This window comes from Aethalodelphis obliquidens, unplaced genomic scaffold (assembly GCF_003676395.1).
Source record: "Aethalodelphis obliquidens isolate GAN/ISIS:26980383/991018 unplaced genomic scaffold, ASM367639v1 scaffold54, whole genome shotgun sequence".
In the NCBI taxonomy this organism is placed as follows: domain Eukaryota; kingdom Metazoa; phylum Chordata; class Mammalia; order Artiodactyla; family Delphinidae; genus Aethalodelphis; species Aethalodelphis obliquidens.
The window spans coordinates 10,882,030-10,889,442 of NW_020837998.1; the positions used below are offsets into that span (position 1 = coordinate 10,882,030).

Genomic DNA, 7,413 nt, shown 5'->3' on the forward strand with positions numbered 1-7,413 from the left:
AAGAAAGAAAGAAAGAAAGAAAGAAAGAAAGAAAGAAAGAAAGAAAGGAGAGAGAGAGAAAAAGAAAAATAAATGTTGATGAGGATGTGAAGAAACTGGAATCCTTGGACATTACTGGTGAGGATGTAGAATGATGCAGCCACTGTGGAAAACAGTTTGGTACTTTCTCAAAAAGCTTAACATAAAATGATCATACAACTCAGCAATTCCACTCCTAGGTGTATATCCATAACAGCTGAAACCAGATATTTGAGCAGAAACTTGTACATCAGTGTTCACTGCAGCATTATTCACAATGACCAAAAGGTGGAAACATCCCTAGTATCCATCAAAGATGAATGAATAAACAAAATGTGGTATATGCATCCAATATAATATTATACAGCCATCAAAAGTAATTAAGTTTTGATACATGCTACAACATGGATAAATCTTGAAAACATTATGCTTAAAGAAATAAGCCAGACACAGAAAGACAAATGTTGTGTACTTCCACATATATGAAATATCCAGAATAGGCAAATTCATTAGAGACAGAAAGTAGATTAAAGATTATCAGGGACTGGGAGGAGGAAGGGATGAGCAGTTATTGATTAATGATTTCAGAGTGTTTGTAAAGAGATAGTGGTGATGGTTGCACAACATTTTGAATATAATTCATGCACTAAACTGTACATTTAAAAATGATTAAAATTGAATATTTTATATTATATATTTTATCAAAAATAGTCAATTTACAAATTAAGGAGTGATTTTTAATTGCTATTGCTATTTAAATATTGCTAATTATTTTATTTTTAAATTAATAAACTATTTTTGAGCAGTTTTAGGTTTACAGAAAAATTCAGCAAAAGGTCCAGAGGGTTCTCATATACCCCTCAACCTCCCCAGTTTCCAATATTTATTAACATGTTGCATTAGCATAGTGCATTTCTTACAATTGGTGAGCCAATACTGACACAACTATTATTAACTAAAACCTATAGTTTACATTAGAGATCACATCTCTGTGTTGTATATTTTATGAGTTTTGACAAATGTATAATGACATTTATCCATCATTATAGTATCATACAGAATAGTTCCACTGCCCTATACAACCCCTGTGCTCCACCTATTCATCCTTCCCTCCCTCCCCTAGAACCCCTGGCAAGCACTGATCTTTTTACTATCTCCATAGTTTTGCCTTTCCCAGATTGTCAGGCATATGAATGGACCACCATGGAAATGAATCTTCTAGGCCCAGTCAAGTCTTTACATGACTGCAGACACAGTGACATCTTGACTACAACCTCATGAGAGACCTTGAGCCGAAAGGACCCAGTTAAGGCACTTCCTGAGTCCTGACTCACATAAACTATATGTGTTATTATTTTAAGCTGCTAAATTTTAATGTTATTGTGGTGTAAATTTTTGGTGGAATTTGTTATGCAGCTGTAAATTACTACACCTTGATCCATAGCCTTAGTGTACTTTTAGCTTTGTTCCTGTCTTTCCTTACACTTGTCCTATTCTACTATTTGAGTCTATAGACTGTCCTGTCTAGAAAATTGAGATTCTTAATATCTTGGATTTTAGTTGATTCCTATTCATTTGTAGTCACTAAGTCCTAGCACTAATCATTCACGCTCCTCTCAAACTCTGAGTCAATATAGAACAAAGCAAGGAAGTAGAACAGAGTGTTTTTTTTTTTTTCTACTAGTGAGTAGGCTCTTCCACTCTGGTGTCTTTTATGGCTTGGATGAAATCTTCAACCTTCTCTCTCTAACTCTTGTCATGTTTACATGAGTCAAATCCTTAGGAATTGGTATCTATCTTAGTTAGTGAACTGGAAGAGAGCTAGAATTCTGGCTTGAACCCAATTTGCTTTGCTGGGTCCCAACACCCTAAACCTGGATTTGAATCCCAGCTCTCCCACCCATTGGTATATGATCTAAATAAGTGATTTAATTTCACTGAACTGGTTTTTCAAGTTTGAAATATGGATATGTCTTAACTTATAGAGTTGTGAGGTGAAAATATCATGTATGTTAAGTTCTTAGCACAATGTATGGTCTACAAAGGGCACTCACCCTTCTCCTTCTTTGCAGTGTACCTCCCTAGAGAATGAATATTTCTTTGTGCCATTCAAATCTATAATATACCTACCTGTTTGACTCTAAATTTAGCACTGCCAAAAAACCTGAAGCTAATGACACTTCCTACAGACTAAACCTCCTTGAATACTAATAGCAATCTTTTAAAGTCTGAATTCAGCACTCCCCTTTGAATGTTATGATCTTAAATGAATAGTGTACCCTCTATAAAAGATAGTTAACCAAATTCTAGTCTCCTCCACCTTTGTCACCGACCATCCCTGGAGTTCCCAAAATGTGGTCAATTTTTTCTGTGTTGTCACAGCCTGAGGATTTAATGAGTGTGAATTTTAAAAAGAAACATTATTTTTCTGCTGTTATTACACAGGTGGTTTTGTCTGACCAGAATCCTTTCCTTCAGGAAATAGCCCATTCTCCACTCCACATAATTCTGATAGGACTGTCACTAACAGAACTCTGCTCCCCTGACCATAGGATAAGTATGTGACCCAAGGTAGACTTATCAGACTTTCCTTCTTGAGAATTTGGTTTTTGATTGGTGATACATAAAAACTAAGACAATATATCCATCCGATAAATCTCTTTTTCTTTCTTGATGTAGTCAGAGTTACTTTTTAAAGCTTTCATAATTTATTTTTGAAAGTCTGCTAGTTGATGTACCTATGAAAAGCATTAACAATTGTAAAAACCTTGGAAAATGTTGATTAGTAAAACTAAAATATTGAAAATCACATATTTTCCCACTATTTTAAGAAGATCTATTGTTAACATTTTGTGCTGCAGTATGTACTGCTTTATTTCACTTAATATTATGTCATAAGGATTTTCTATGACATTTCTCTTCAAAAATATGATATTAAAGGTTGCTTATTTTCCATCATATGGATATGTCATAATTCACTTAGTTTTCTCATGATCATTGAATATTAGGTTGTTTCCAGTTTTTTGTTATTATAAACAATGCTGCAATGCAATCTCCACATGTAAAGTTTTGTTTTCATTGTGAATTACCTTTTTGTAGAGTGATGATTGAGTGCAACCCCATCTATAACTCCTTTATTTTTAGTTGCTTTCCATCTACAAGTGGTCATGTAACCCCCTGCTGAACAGTGAAATGAAGCAGAAAATGCTGGGTGAGACTTTTATGAAAGATTTTTTGAAGAGTCAGAGCTTTGCTGGCATAAACCTTCTTTCCCAAAACAAACGATGATGAGGATGATGGAAGTGTGAAGGTCTTCCTTCTGCTACTTTCACTGTGTTGCAAGTACTCTCACGATGTTATCTTCTGCATGAATTCCTCCAGCTACCTTCTTCTCACTCCTTGAATAAGTCATAGGCTATCCAGTTTTCTTCCAAAAGACCCTGACCTCACCTCTATGTTATAGTCAATGATTCTACTAGCTACATCTTACCTTCCTGCTACCCACAACAGGGGTCGCCTACTTTGCATTCTCAATGTCCTGATTCTGGCCTGCACCATAAAGGAAGGAAAGATTAAAATGTGAAAAGAATCAGTGTAACTTAGTGGTTCACAGCATACTCTATGGGGCAGGATGGGTTTTTATCTTTAGCTCTGTCATCGGCAATTTTCTTAATCTCTCTGTTCCTCAGTTTCCTCATCTGAAAAATGGGGAAAATAAATAGTCACCTCACAGTGTGGTTATGAGGATTAAACAAATGAATATTAGTAAAGCACAGATATTAAGTGCTACATAAATGTTTGTGAAATCTCATATCTCATTCTCTTGATCTACCACACTCATGTAAAAAATTAAGTAATAAATAATAACAATTTTAATAAGCAATAACACCACTGTGTTAAGGTCTAGTGTTTTCCATTAACTACTTGAAATATCTTGTATTCATTCATTAACAAACATTTATGCGTTCATGTTTGCTAGGTGTAAGAAAGGGAAAATACATAAAACAATGATAAGTAGTATTTAGCTTTAATAGCTTCTGTCCAGATACTTAGGAGAATATCAGACTTTAATAGTAAGACTCATATTCATTAAGATCACAAATCTTCTCAGTGAACATATATACCTGGCTTTTTAAATAATTACTAAAATTACCTAACTACAAAACAAAACAAAAAGTTTCTCATCAGTGATGAATAGCACTTAAAATATTTATATGCTACAATTATTTGACCTGTGGAATAGAGCAAATATGGACAGTTTAAAATTGTCTCCTATGTTTAAAATGGTCTTTGTTCATGCTGAGGAACTACAAATTTAAAATAATCAATATACTTTCAGAAGTTCAAAGATAAATATTCAAATAAAGAGACCAAGAATAAAACTATAAGCATGTCACCAGCTGTATGTTCTTTGTGAAGCTTCTCAGACTTAAACAAAATATTAAAAAACTTCCCCAAATCACAATTTTAAGATAAAGCAGTTTGGAATAATATGAGCCCAATTGATCTCTCTCCTCTTTCACTTCAAACACAGAGTCACAAGATAACTGCATCCTGAAATCACCTTTCATCAAACTGACACATTTAATGGATCACATGTTCTGAGTCTAAAAGACTTATATTTTCTTTGGGATTTGGAAAACAAATGTACATGTAACTAGATACACTTACCTTTCATTTTCAGGGCATAACGGGTCAATTGCAAACATTTCTTGCAGGAAGAAATTGATAAGTTTACAAACCTTTTAAGGCTACCTTTAAAAAAATTATTCCCCCTCTTTTCCACATTTATTTTGTTGGCTTTGTTTCTGCTTCTCACTTGCTTGCAGATTTTCTAAGTACCAAAATAACATGTGAAACCTCACTGGTTAACTGAAAATCTGTAAAGCCACAAAACTGAAGAAATGTCCCTTGACAATAATAAATCCTTAAAAATTCAGCAATACCACATGCTTTTCCCATTCACCTTGCTGATAGAAAAGAATATTTAAGAAAGACTTCATAGACTGTGAAAGCTTTAACACGTTAATCCCATTCCATACATATAGAATTCCAGTAATAGTCAACTGTTTCCAGGAACATTTTCTTTCTTTCCTTCTTTTTTTTTTTTTTAAAAAAAGTTAGTTCTTCTTTTTATTTAGTTTTTTTATTATTTATTTTTATTTATTTATTTTTGGCTGTGTTGGGTCTTCATTGCTGTGCACAGGCTTCCTCTTGTTGTGGCAAGCAGGGGCTACTCTTCCTTGTGGTGCACATGTTTCTCATGGCAGTGGCTTCTCTTGTTGCAGAGCATGGGCTCTAGGCACATGGACTTCAGTAGTTGTGGCACAAGGGCTCAGTAGTTGTGGCTCATGGGCTCTAGAGTGCAGGCTCAGTAGTTGTGGTGCATGGGCTTAGTTGCTCTGTGGCATGTGGGAGTTTCCTGGACCAGGGATTGAACCCGTGTCCCCTGCATTGGCAGGTGGATTCTTAAGCACTGCACCACCAGGGAAGTCCTCAGGCACACTTTCTAAAATCACAACAAAAACCCCTTGGAAAAGTTTATTTAGTGTCTTACGCTTTTTATTCTAAAAAAGATGATAACTAGTAAAAACAAACAAAAAAACATCACTGTCCAAATGACATTTCATATAAGCCCTTAAAGTATATCTCCTCTTCAGAATAGAGACAGTATAATTACAATAAAAATGGAATCTTATTAATAAACTTCTGAAGAGTCCGAGTAACAACGAAAAGTTAAGGTTTAATAATAATAGGAATTAGCTGGTTTAAGCACTTTCTAGTACAAATGCATTTGGATTAGCAGCAAAGTATTTGACCTCTTCAAAAAATTCAATATTATCACTTTCAGAAATTTTTTTAAAAATTAAGCAGGTTTTTGTAAGAAGGAAGCTTATACCTTTCTTTCATATTTACTTTTAAATTAATCTGTGGTAGATGAATAAACAGAAAGGACCCAATAATTTTATTTTCAGATGTCAGTCAGGAGAGAGTAAGAGTTTAGAGGTTCTAAAAACCAGCGGCCAAAACACAAGGTCATTTCCTCAGCAGGATTACTAAAAATGCCAATGATTCTCAGATTATCTCTGCATTAGTTGTATGCATTACATGTTCTAGACCAGTGGATCTCAAAGCTTAGGCCCTGGACCAGCAGCACAGGCATCATTTGGAAACTTAAAAATACAAATTCTCAGAGCCAAGATGGCGGCCGAGTTGGAGTACGAGTCTGTTCTGTGTGTGAAACCCAACGTCAGCATCTACCCGATTCTTCCCTGGGCCTCCAACCACAGTTGCAGGGCATCTGACTGGAAATTAGATCAATCTGATTGGACTGGTCGCCTCTGAATCACTTCAAAAGGGAAGATTGCTTATATCAAACTCGAGGATAAAGTTTCAGGGGAGCTCTTTGCTCAGGCACCAGTAGAAAAATATCCTGGTATTACTGTGGAGACAGTGACAGATTCCAGCTGCTACTTTGTAATCCGGATCCAGAATGGTACTGGGCATAGTGCTTTCATTGGCATTGGCTTCTCAGATCGGGGTGATGCCTTCGACTTTAATGTCTCATTGCAAGATCACTTCAAGTGGGTAAAGCAGGAATCTGAGATTTCCAAAGAATCTCAGGAAATGGATAATCGTCCCAAGTTGGATCTGGGCTTCAAGGAAGGGCAGACCATCAAGTTGAGGGTGCTTCTAAGTCCAAGACTACAGGAGCTGGGGGCCTAAGCTTACTCCCACCCCCATCTGGAGGCAGAGTCACAATTCCTTCACCATCCTCCTCAGTTGCCGTCAGCAATCATGTCAATCCACCACCCATACCAAAATCCAATCATGGAGGTAGTGATGCAGATATCCTTTTATATTTGGATTCTCCTGCTTTTGTAAGGACACCAGCACCAGCTCCAGTTTCTACAAGCAATGACTTGTGGGGAGACTTTATCACTGCATCCAGCTCTGTTCAAAACCAGGCACCACAGCCATCCAACTGGGTCCAGTTCTGAAGAGCACTGGCAGGACGTTAAGGACAGACTTGAAGAATCAAAATGACCTTGACAGCACCAATCTGTGAGGGTAGCTCGGAACCCCTTCCCTCCCCAGAACCAAAATTATTGAGCAGTTGTTTTCATAGCTTCTCCATTGAGTTCAGGCTGGTTGTGTCACTCCCTGGTGTTGTTCCTTGCTGTACAGCCAAGAAAGTATTTCTTATCTCCTGTTCACTATCAGGGCAGGGGAATAGTGGGTCTTATGATACTTGTGACTGACTATGCAGGGCTCTTTGGTGGGGAAATAACCTCTAACATCTGTAAAGTTTTCTCCATCTTTAAATTCTTTAACTTATTTCAGAATCATCTCGTGACCCTTGTGTGCCTCTTTGTGAAGCCCTGTTTAGCAGTT

At 36.4% G+C, this 7,413-nt stretch overlaps 1 pseudogene; it reads left to right on the forward strand.

Annotated features, from left to right (window-relative positions):
• The first annotated feature begins 6,219 nt into the window (after window positions 1–6,219).
• Window positions 6,220–7,084, forward strand: LOC113609110 (adaptin ear-binding coat-associated protein 1 pseudogene; annotated as a pseudogene).
• Window positions 7,085–7,413: the final 329 nt, after the last annotated feature.